The following is a 13,100-nucleotide window of genomic DNA, read 5'->3' as shown; positions in this document are numbered from 1 at the left end:
GCACACACGAGGCAGATGTGCATCTTTATGCCGGGGAATAAATGCGCTGCATGCGCTCTGAGCGCTGAGTGCAGCGCTGAGTGCAGCGCATTTATGCCGCGGCTGCCACGGAGGAGAAAACTTTTTTTTTCTTTTCTTTTTTAAATCATTAGCGGTGCTTATTTATTAGTCCACACTACACATGTTGGTGCCTTCGGTCCTCTCTGCCTCGCATCGTTTCAGGAAATAACAGGGAAGGTTTCAGAGTGTTTGTAAAGTGAAAGTATATTTTCTACCAGACTTGAGACCTGTCGTCTCCCTCCCGACGGCGTACGTCGCCGAGGGAGGGAGGGAGAATTATTGTAAAAGGTTTGAAAGTCCGAGGCTCGATCCAAAAACGCTTTTACACAGCAGAAAATCACGTTGCTTGATCCGAAACTGTTTAACACTACAAAAAGCCGAACCAGGGCATGATAATGTAGTCTGATCCGACACTAGATTGCGCTCTGACGTGCCGTTTTTTTTAATCCTCGGGTACCCGAGTAATAAATTCATACCCGAGTAGCAGATTGCTACTCGAGTACTCGAGTACCCGGGTAACCGTGCACATCCCTAGTCTTTGATCACTGATCAGTTATTTAGTCACGTTTTTCACAACAGAAACACTTGTGTCATCAGTGCTGCTCAATTAATCCCAATATAATTGAAATCGCAGAACTCACTAAGTTGTTATTCATAGCAGGAGGTGGTAGTTGGATATTAGTCAGCGTTTTCTGCTATAGAAGTCTAATATTTATTAATAACAAACCATCAAAAGGAAGAAAACTGTCTCTTTACCAAAGAAAAAATATGTTTTTAAAGGATTTTCCTTCTCAAATGTCTGAAATAGTTTGATCAGTCCATGAAAAGAGACGTGCTTCTGATAATCGATAAGTTATTAAAGTCCAGTTTTTCAGACAGAAACACAATGCTGTACAATTAATCACAATATAACTGAAATCTCAATACAGCCAAGGTCATGTGTCCCATGTGTTGTGTGTTGTCAGCACCATAAAGGGGAGGTGACGAATAAAAGACATGAAAATGCAGAAATGATGCAGCTTCATGGTTGAAACCAGTTGGAGACAGAACATACAGAGTGTATCAGAGGAGATTAAAGTCGTAGTACGTAGAAAAGTTTCCCTCCTGTTTAAACAGAGTGGATCTGAGGCGTCGGGCTGAGGGCGTGTGTGTGTTGTTGCGTCGTGTTTGTGCGTGTTGTCGAGCAGCAGCAGCAGCAGCAGCGTGCAGGTCGAGGCCGGCTGCAGCATTCCTCCCTGACAGGCAGCAGCGGGGGACGGACGGATCGCTGGGTCGACTCCCTCAGGTTCAGACAGACGCTCACCTGAAGACAGGAAGTGCCGAGCTGCGTCCTCATGTTCCAAGTCGTCGAGGTCGAACCGACCTGAGAAGAAATAGGACTTCTGTAGAGTCAGAAATTCAGTTTTATTGACGATACAGCTCGTTTTTCTTTCCCTCCATGTGTCAGATGACTGTTGATCAAGATGATTTCAGTTTTGTTTGGGTTTTTTCTGTTGTCACCCTGATAGACTTCATCTAATTGGATAAAAAAAAAAAAAAATCAGTTTAAAGTGATAATATTGTTATATAGTATGTATTTGATTTCCCTTCTCTGGGATTAATAAAGTACTTTCAATTCAATTTTTTAATTATTGTATAGTTAAATTACTTCATTACGACGGAGTATTAGGGCCACATTGAGAAAAAACAAAACAAAACACAGACTTAGAGAATAAAGTCGTACATTTATGAGAATAAAGTCGTACATTTCCTACGAGAAAAAGTCATAACATTACGAGAATAAAGTCTTAAATTTACGTGAATAAAGTTGTAACTTTCCTACGAGAAAAAAGTCATAACATTACGAGAATAAAGTCGTAACTTTACGAGAGTAGAGTCGTACATTTTCTACAAGAAAAAAGTCATAACATTACGAGAATAAAGTCTTAAATTTACGTGAATAAAGTTGTAACTTTCCTACGAGAAAAAAGTCATAACATTACGAGAATAAAGTCGTAACTTTACGAGAGTAATGTCGTACATTTTCTACGAGAAAAAAAGTCATAACATTATGAGAATAAAGTCTTAAATTTACGTGAATAAAGTTGTAACTTTCCTACGAGAAAAAAGTCATAACATTACGAGAATAAAGTCGTAACTTTACGAGAATAAAGTCGTAACTTTACGAGAGTAAAGTCGTACATTTTCTATGAGAAAAAAGTCATAACATTACGAGAATAAAGTCGTAAATTTACGAGAATAAAGTTGTACATTTCCTACGAGAAAAAGTCATAACATTACGAGAATAAAGTCGTAACTTTACGAGAGTAAAGTCGTACATTTTCTACAAGAAAAAAGTCATAACATTACGAGAATAAAGTCTTAAATTTACGTGAATAAAGTTGTAACTTTCCTACGAGAAAAAAGTCATAACATTACGAGAATAAAGTCGTAACTTTATGAGAGTAAAGTCGTACATTTTCTACGAGAAAAAAGTCATAACATTACGAGAATAAAGTCGTAAATTTACCACTTTATTCTCGAAGTTCTGTGATTTTTTTTATTTGTCAATGTGGCCCTAATACTCTGTTGTACTTCATAGTATAGTATAGTATTTATATTATTTTTTAAACTTGTTTATTTTTCTTACTAAGTTAAAGTGTTCAATATCTTTTTTAAATACATTTTGGCTTTGACTAAAAAAAACTAGTGTGTACACATGACGGACAGACAACAAAAACAAACATTAGACATTAATGTTGTGATATAAATGTATATGTGATGGGAAAAACAAGGAGATGAAGCCAACAAAAGAAAAAAAAACACATCGCAACAAAGAATCTGACTGTAAAACATGTCAAACTAATGGCGTTATGGCAGAATAGTGATTATTATGTATAAATGGTAATATTCTGTGTCGATACACTGACGGCAAATATCAATCTTTATTTGGAAGATGTAGAAAATCACAATATTGATAATATTATCCACTCTTTTAGTCATATTACCAGTGTTGAATGACGTCAGTGAGTCGGTGTCAGTGTGAAGAAGAGGAAAACAAACCGTCTGTCAGGAGCCATCAGCGTCTCACTCTACTCTACTGTACATCACAAACACAAGAGGTTGCACACGTGTGTGTGTGTGTGTGTGTGTGTGTGTGTGTGTGTGTGTGTGTGTGTGTGTGTGTGTGTGTGTGTGTGTGTGTGTGTGTGTGTGTGTGTGTGTGTGTGTGTGTGTGTGTGTGTGTGTGTGTGTGTGTGTGTGTGTGTGTGTGTGTGTGTGTGTGTGTGTGTGTGTGTGTGTGTGTGTGTGTGAGAGATCTTCCTCCTCTGTCGTGTCGTATTTACCTCACACACTAGTTACATCATCGTCACAACAACAGTCGCGCTCCAAAAACCAGTATCTGAACGTGACCGTCACAACCTCAGGAAGTTTCCACCTCGTTCTGTTTTTCTGTTTTTGATGTGATCAGCTAATCGATAAATATAAAACGCTGTCGGCTCTAATTCAAAGCGCTGAGTTGAGACTGAGATTCAGACTCAGCAGCAGACAGATGCGTTCAGGGCCTCTGGAGCTTTTTGGAAGCAGCTCTGTCTGAAAACTGAGACTTTCAGAAACGCAACCCGACCCGTTTTATTTAAAGGCCCATGCTGTGCACTTTTCTCTGGGTTTATTTACCTGCTGATATCCCTATAACAAGATGTATCATTGGTTTTGAGTACCTGTGATCTGCTTAATATGGTTTCTACTGCCCCTTTCTGTTGCCTCTTTCTGGAGCTCTAGCAGGCACAGGTCATTTGGCCAATCAGAAGAGAGAATGAGAACCTCTCCTCTGATTGGCTCACTGTTTTTGAGTGGCGTGTGGTCGGGCCAATCACAGGCAAGTAAAACCTGAAACCTAAGCTGCATTCATAAAAATTGACGGTGGGCGGAGTTACCTTGTGTGTGACATCACAGAAAGGAGGAAGTGCTATCAGCTCGTCTTAAAGGGACAGTTCCTACAAATGGGTGCTGTGTGTTTCTCCGTTTATGACCAGTTTGATGCACGGGGCAGTAGATACGTGGCCCAGAGACCTCCCCAAGCACAAAAAATAACCAAAATCACATTTTTCATGCCATGGGGCCTTTAAAAAAAGTCAAACTTTGTACATTGTAGATGTACAACATTGTAGACGTTGACGTTGGTCTGATTCAGTCTCATCAGCTCCAGCTCCGGCGGTGGAAGTGACACAGTGACGTTATAATTAAATTAAAAGTGTTTTCAACCCTGCAGCTCTTTGCTTGTTCCTCGTTTAGTTTTAGTTTTTTATTAGTGCAGATAATCCACCGCAGAGTGGACGGTCTGCTTCCTGTTGTGTGTGTTTTCAGGTGTGATAATCTGGATTTAGTGGTTATTGTTTGTTTGAAAACACCATGTTAAAGGGACAACGAGGAGTTTGTATTTGGTTATGAAAAAGTCTCACATTAATGTGGATGAATCTACGCTACCCACACTTGTTAATGGGTCCATTTTCAATAAATATATCGTTTTGTCTCTATCGTTATTTTGTTATTTTAATTCACCGTGCACGCGGAGGCTCATGGTAAATGTAGTATGAAAGCACTTCGCTGTCCAAAACTCCTTGTTGTCCCTTTAAAATGAAAAAGTTGTGTGTGTGTTTGTGTGAACGCAGCCTTTGTTCTTATAAACACATTATAAAAGCTTCAGCTAATGAACATTTAGTGGATTAAATGGATTTAATAGTGAATTAAATAAAGTTTCTGTTTAAAAAAAAAAAAAAAAATAGATCTTTGGACAAAAAAAAGGAAAATTTGTGTCTGGATGAATCAGAGAAACCTGTTTTTTTTTTTACAAACAGATGTGATTTAAGGTTAAACCGGGAGTGGTCACATGAAACGGTGTCACAACCACTGGGTGTGTGTCTTATCGTGTGTGTGTGTGTGTGTGTGTGTGGCTCCACCCTGTGCACATTAATCACAAGGAAGCTTTATGTATTTGCTTATTATGTGGTTTTTCTAACTGCTATAGAGAGAGGGAGAGAGAGAAAGAGAGAACTTGCTCCTGATTGGTCGGTTGGTTTGGTTGCCCCCGGTGCCTGTTGGAATCTTAAAGGGACAGTGCAGACGTTACCATGGCGACAGTAGTTAAGCTCCGCCCTGCTAGTCAGTTAACTTGTGTCAGTCCAACACACTTTACTAGTAATAACTACAAATCTTACAAGCAGAATGAATTTAATACAGATTTTACTTTGAAACTGAGCAAAACATCTCAGAGTTTGACTAACGGACAGAACAGGAAAGCCATGAACCTTAAAAAAATAAATAAACATAAGTAAATACTACATAAAATGTAGTACATCATGAATCGATTTTAATTTCCTTAATTAAATTCATTTCCTTTTTAGTGAGTCACAAACTATAGACCTAATCGCCTTGTTGTTTACATTCTACTTCCGGGTAGAAAACCAGCACGTAATTTGAATGAGATCAATAGTAATGAACGAGAGTTTAGCTAGCCTATATATCATATTTTTCACGCCCTATCACCGTTTAGACAAATCTGAAATGATTGAAGAAACATTACTATTTCTGTGTGTGTGTTTTGTGTTGCTATGTGTTGGATTTATTCAGTTTGGGGGAATCACGGTGTCTAGAAAGCATCAGTGGCTGCAGCTGACAGGGACAGCTAACGGTAGCTAAGCTAACAGTAGCTAAGCTAACACCAGGACGTCAGCTGTTAAAACCCTCCCGTTGTGGGACACGACATGAAACTACTCCAGTTAGCTCAGTCATGTTGGAACTACGATATCCGCTGGAGAAAATATTTTTTCATGGAGCGTTTATTGAGTCACTGAGTTATTAAAGTTAAACAGGTGGCTAACCGTTAGCCCGGCTAATCTATGATAACCATGACTAATTCCAAAAATGTGCACACGTAAATAGTAATGTTTGTCCAATCATTGGTTTTATAAACTTTACAAACATCAGATTAGTCTAAACGGCGATATAGTAACATGAAAAATGAGATATATATAGCGAAACTCTCGTCCGTCACTATTGTTCTGATGCTGATTTTCTACCCGGAAGTAGTTGTAAACAACAAGGCGATTTGTCCTATAGAGAGCTCTTTCAAGAAAGTAGGAAAAATGCATGACAGTAGTTTGTAGTAGAGTGAGCTGCTGCACCGTCGCCATGTTGGCAGCGTGTAGCTCCGCCCCCTTCCTCCCCAGCTAATCCAAATATGGGCAAAGGGAAAAGGGGAGGGGCTTAGACTCCAGGAAGTCCAGAAAATGATGAATAAGTCCAGAAAATGATGAATAGATAGTGTTTTTTTAACATTTAGCATCAGTTTGGAGTAGTGTGTGTGGCCGTTGTGATAAATGTTGATACGTTTGATATTATTTAGTGTCAGTTTATTATAATTCTTGTCATATTTTAGTGTTTAGTCCCGAGGGTTGAGACGTGCAGCTGAGACATTCAACACAACTGTGTGTGTGAACGGTCGAACGAGTGAGAGAAGAGAGGGAGGAACTTACCACAAGCTTTTAGGCCACACACACACACACACACACACACACACACACACACACACACACACACACACACACACACACACACACACACACACACACCGCTGAGTCATCAGACACACACACACAGAGTTTGTTATGCTCGTCTTAAGAGGGTTAAGATCCTATTTAGGCAGCTGTCAGCAGCCGGGAAGACAGACACACACACACACACACACACACACACACACACACACACACACACACACACACACACACACACACACACACACACACACACACAGCTGTTTACAGTGATGATGTCATAACTTAAAGCAGCTTTCTTGAACTTGTGTCATTTCTCCTGTTGCGAAACTTTTTTCTTTTACTTTTTATTAAATTCACTCCACTCACTTTTCCTCCTCCCTCCATCCTCCCCTCTAAGTAACCCCCCCCCCCCCCACACACACACACACACACCCACCTCCACTAGTGTCAGTCGGTACCAGGCGCTGTGGGAGTGAGACACTCGGCCATAGATTAAAACCAGTTCATCCCAACACTCGTGCTAATGTTATATGTTATATTGCAACACCTGTTTAGTTTATCTGAAACATTTGCATAATGTTCAAAAATATATATTTAAATCAAAACTAACCTTCTGATAGCTTCAACTCCTTCTTGTGAGTATAAAGGAACATTTAAATATGATAAAAATAGTGATTTGAGTAGAGCTGCAACGATTAATCAGTTAATCGCACAATAATCGATTGTTAAATTAATTGACGTCATCTATTTTGATAATCTAATAATCAGTTTGAGTAGTTTTTTAAGAAAAAAAGTCTGATTCCAGCTTCTTAAATGTGAATATTTCTGGTTTCTTTGTTCCTTTATGACAATAAACTGAGTCTCTCTTTGGTTTGTGGATGAAACAAGACATTTGAGGACGTTGTCTGGTGGTTTGAGAAACACTGATTGATGTTTTTCAACATTTTTTAACATTTTATTGACCCAACAACTAATCGATTAATCATTTAATCAACAGATAATGAATGGATAATGAGAATAATCGTTAGTTGATGTGTATCGATATCGACTGAGATGATAAAAAATGATCATGACAGGATTTTTTCTCATGTGGCCCTAAAAGCCGCTACATGGTCATCTCATCAATAAGCTCCGCCCAGCAACAAATCACACTGATTCATACTTTATCTCCGTATTGACTTTGTCGTTGGGCCAGTGTTTGTCCAGGGCTGTAAGTGTATGTGTGTGTGTGTGTGTGTGTGTTAGTGTGTTTGTGTGTGTGTGTGTGTGTGTGTGTGTTCTCTCTGTGTGGCCTGGCTCTGTTTGTGTGTCTAAAGAAAGAGCGAGTGGCGTCAGACCTGCCTCCATTGTACGAGCCGGGCATTTCCTGGTCAACAGGAGGAAGGGCGGGGGTTGGTGGAGGGTTCATAGGAATACACAGGTGTGTGTGTTGTGTGTGTGTGTGTGTGTGTGTGTGTGTTGTTTTTGGAAGGGGAAGAACACAGGAAAACAGTGATGACTATTCCAGCGGTCTGTTGTGTTGACTCTCAGACTGGAGCTCCTTCTCTTCTCTGTAACTCCACGTGTCACATGACCCCACGTTAACACACCTGAGTCGTCTCCCTGGTAACTCACCACTACACAACGTAGCGCTGCGTGACGTACTTCTGCTTTACGACGCTACGCTGCCTTTACTTCTGGCTTCTTTTGAAGAAGAAGAACTTTATTCATACCCTGGAGGGAAATTCAAATTGTCCAGTAGCTTAACTTAAAGGACAATTCCAGGCGAATTCAACTCGGGGGTGTATTTTCATATCATTTTAGGTCTAAAAGAATGAATCTGAAGATTTTCAGTTTAATCGCTCCTGTTTTGCGGTAGTTGTGTCTGTCCCCGCATCGCCACGGCAGCAATGAATGGGAGTGGATGTAAGTTCTGCTGTTTAGGCTGTTTACATCCCTCAAAGCTGCAATTTTTTTCCACAGACAGCATCAGATGGCTACTCAAACATGCACCGAGAAGTTTATTTACTTCAAGCAAGCCGACATGTTTGTAAAACTAGATCTAATTCAAAGTCTCCCGGAGTCTCGCGCGAGCCCGAAGTTGCAGTGCTGGTGTGTTCAGGTGCAGTAGGAGCTACCGCTTGTGTCATAAACACAGGAATATCAACTCTTTACTCGCTTCAAGTGTACATTTTTTTCCACAGACAGCGTCAGATGGCTACTCAAAGATGCGCCGAGAAGTTTTTTTTACTTGAAGCAAGTAAAGAGTTGATATTCCTGTGTTTATGACACAAACGGGAGCTCCCACTGCACCTGAACACACCGCGCACGGCAACTGGGTCTCGCGTGAGACTCCGTGAGACTCTGGGAGACTTTGAATTAGATCTAGTTTTACAAACATGTCGGCTTGCTTGAAGTAAATAAACTTCTCGGTGCATGTTTGAGTCGCCATCTGACGCTGTCTGTGGAAAAAAATTGCGGCTTTGAGGGCTGGAAACAGCCTAAACAGCAGAACTTACATCCACTCCCATTCATTGCTGCCGTGGCGACACGGGGACAGACACAACTACCGCAAAACAGGAGCGATTAAACTGAAAATCTTCAGATTCATTCTTTTAGACCTAAAATGATATGAAAATACACCCCGAGTTGAATTCGCCTGGAATTGTCCTTTAAACTGATATGATATGTATAATATGTAGCTATATTGTTAATAATAGTAGGTTCAGTCTTGTAGTGTTCAAGTAAATATGCACTGAACATCACTGCGGTGTGGGGATGTCACAATTACTTGTTTTCACAATTAATGGCGGTATTAAACACCACAATTAATTAATCGTAAAGATTCCTGAATACCGTCACTTTCCAAAAAAGATGATGTTGGAGACACAGTAAAGGTACATGTAAGAAATACTGGTCCATTTACCTAAAGTAACATACAATTGGTAGGAATTTAACTGTTAGTGTTAGTATGGCAGGTTTTATTGGATAAAGTGTTGTAAGTGGTGATTTATGTTGTATATGAGTGGATAGGTCTGGAGCTGCAGAGTTACTGTGTGAATTTGTTGATGGTGGATGACTGTCTGTTAAAAACAATCAAAAGTTGAGTGGTTTAAACCAACTGAAGTAAAACCAGGAGCCTCAGCCTGTTGCAGCTGCACTGAGTTTTCCTTCAGTGACGATCAGGAGAGTTGTAATTGAGTAATAGGATTTCCTCTCCACTGACTAATCGGTTAAAGGACTTACCTGTTGGACGCTGAGCAGAAAACAATGTGTGAACGACGATGTACGACGGTGTGAAGACTTGTAGACTGTAGCTCTGCTTGATTTGGTCTTAATCAAACCACTGAACTGGGAACTGAGCTGATGGAGCAGCAGCTGTAGATGTAGATGGAGCAGGTCGCTGAGTGATGCAAGGACGCCCCCTGATGGACACACATGGTCACTGCACCTGGTCATTACTGCTGTTCCTGTTAACTGAACCTCTCAGTGAAGTTACAAGAAAATAATGAACTTATTTGGACACCAGGTTAATATTCTAATACCAAACAAACAAATAAACCCCAAACCCAAACATCCCAAACAGCATTTACCCTTCCTCAGTTCATAAGTCCACTCAACGAACAGGAGAGTCCATTATCACAACGTCCATTGATCTAGTCTCTATAAATAATCCTGTATCGTCCTGAACCACCAAAATATTCTTTTGATTAATTGTGCAGAAACATCAAAAATCAATAAAACAGTTAAACGATTTCACGACATACTAGTCTGGCAGCCTCCAATTGGTCTTCAGTTACTCAAAACCCCCTACATTTTGCATCTCATAAACAATATCATATTCACCACTTTATTTTCCCATGATCCATTGCGTCACACCACCCCGGAAGTCGGTTGTTTACGTAGCAACAGCTAGCGGCTAACGTAGCAACCGGACATCCACAATAGAGGCTGACATTTTATCGGGATTCCCGCGGGATTCGGGAGTCAATTTATTTTGAATCACGTGATCGGGACGTGACGGGAAAAAATGTAAACGGGAGTGAACGGGACCGGGAGTCAAAGCGCGACATTCAAAGAAGCACAAGCCAGGATGGTGCGCTCAAAACGGTCCAAAAGTTTTAAGTGTGTGGACTGATGCACACTGCACACCCTCAGTGATCACTGTCCTGGCTCCGTAGAGGTGTACCTAAATCAACATACCGGTAGGGAAACGTTTTCCGCCAGTCAGACTGACTCAGAGGAGTCAGCTGATGCGGCGGCGGCGTAATCTCCACCTCGCATTAAACAGCTGATGCACACTGCACACCGCACACCCTCAGTGATCACTGTCGTGGCTACGTAGCGGTGTGTAACCTGTGTAAATCAACATACCGGTAGGCAATTAAACGTTTTCCGCCAGTCAGAGGAGTCAGCTGATGCGGCGGCGGCGTAATCTCCACCTCGCATTAAACAGGTGATGCAGACAAGCAAAAAATAAAGAAAGAAATCCACAACTCTTGCGATTGGCTTCATGGTCGTTACAGGCTCCATTCATAAAATCTTTAACTTTCCTTGAGTTGTTTGTGCATCCAACAACAGCACATGTCGTACCGGAGGACATTCTATGAACTTGTAATAATAATAAAAACACTTCTAAGACAGACTGCTAGGCTAGCTCCATTCTGCTTGAAGTGAGACAGAAGTGCGAAACCGACTTGTCGGTGAATTGAGTGTCATGGCGACGCCCAGCGGCGTTCTACGGAAAGTGGTGAATAGTAGGGATGTCCCTATACCACTTTTTCACTTCCGATACGATACCGATATTGCAGCCTTCAATATCGGCCCGATACCGATATTGATCCGATATTAGGGGTGGTGAAAAAAAACGATTATTTATATTTTTCAAATTCTAATACAAAGGAGAGTCCTCCTGTTGCTGACTGACAGGCTGCTGCTGTCATGTTCTTCTATGGGACAGACAGTAGTGAGCTTACTTTTGAACTGTAAAATATTAAAAAATAAACCTTATTTACAACTGTTATTGAATTACTGTATGTATATCAATGTCAAACAAAAGGCAAAATCTTCTTGCTTCAAGGTTTTATTTGTCACTCCAAATTGAAGATTAGCCTGCCCTACAGTAAAAATGGCATACATAAAATAAAAAGAGGAGTAAAGCAATATATTAAGCAGCAATATTTAAGCATCAAACCCACATAGTTTGAAACAACGTTCAAAACACACAGCCAGTGTCACAACTAAGCATAAAGCCCGCTAGCTTAATGCTAACGTATAATGTAAAACGCCATAGACGGGCTAACAGAAATTAGCATCGTTAATTTAATTCTTCAGTGTTGAGATGAAATGTGTTTGTTTTTGTATCTTCTTCTGACCTCTAAACCTTCTGCTAGTAAACATCTGTAGTAGACCAAAGACATCTGGAAGTGTCGACTAAAACCAAATAACACAAAGATTTGGACCAAAGTCAACATCTCAGAAGTGGCTGTTGACTTCCTGTGGTCATCGTCTGGAGGAATTATCCTCAAGAAACTTTGTGAAGCTTCAGCGTTGAGATGAAATGTGTTTGTTTTTGTATCTTCTTCTGACCTGAGAAGATCCAGGTAGCTCTAAACCTTCTGCTAGTGAACATCTGTAGTAGACCAGAGACACCTTTGTTAAACTCTGCTCTGAGCACTCCACCAGAGCTTTAACAGGGTATCCGCGGGGTCTTGAAAAGTATTAAAAGGTGATAAATCAATTTTGGGAAAATTAAGACTCTTAAAAAGTATTAAAAAGTCTTTTCACAACTTTATAAAGTCTTAAACTTTGAAGGTATTTTTTCTGAATTAGCTGTCCAAGAGTTTGAGTCCTAAAAAACATTGTGAAAGTGTGTGAATTTATTCATTTTATTAAAAAACAAAGATGAGATGAACCGGTACATAAAAAAGAAAAGAAGATTGTTGTTTTGGTTTTTTGAGAGTGTAGCAATGTTTTGTTTTTTTATTATAAACTTTGCCTTTTATTTATTATCCCAGCTTATTTTGAATACTGTTGTATCATAGTGGTCTATAGTCTTTATCACAAACTAGAACTGTTAAGTTAAAAGTGTCACTGATGTAAATGGTAACAACTTGAAGTGGCGGTGAGGTACTGAAAAATATTGAGAAGGTCTTGAAAAAGTATTAAAAAGGTATTAGAATTAACTTCAAGATTCCTGTATAAACCCTGTTTAAGATCTGTCTCAAGTGGAGATTGTAATATTCCTAAACGTAGCTCTGCCTTTGCTCAATCTGCCTTTTCTTTTAAATCTGTCAAATCATGGAACAATCTTTCAACTAATCTGAAACTTTGTACAGACTTCAATGTTTTCTCCCGGGAAGTCAAACAATGGATCCTAAGAAATCAGTCATGTCAGCATTAATCATGAGCCTAAATGATTTTTAACCTTGGCAAAGTGTGAAGTATTTTAATAACTGTATGTTTCTTTCTGATATGAAATAGGCCTATGTCCTGAGTGTTTGTGATGTGTGAGAGGGTGTATAT

The 13,100-nt window shown here is 39.9% G+C and overlaps 1 protein-coding gene across 3 annotated transcripts in view; it reads left to right on the top strand.

Moving 5' to 3' along the window:
• Positions 1–13,100, top strand: part of exoc6b (exocyst complex component 6B) — a 168,801-nt gene that overhangs the window by 3,927 nt on the left and 151,774 nt on the right. The gene's annotated exons all lie outside the window — the stretch shown is intronic.

This window comes from Trachurus japonicus, chromosome 18 (assembly GCF_045865225.1).
Source record: "Trachurus japonicus isolate A0001 chromosome 18, Traja_1.0".
Classification (NCBI taxonomy): Eukaryota; Metazoa; Chordata; class Actinopteri; order Carangiformes; family Carangidae; genus Trachurus; species Trachurus japonicus.
This window is presented reverse-complemented; position numbering and strand designations above follow the sequence as displayed.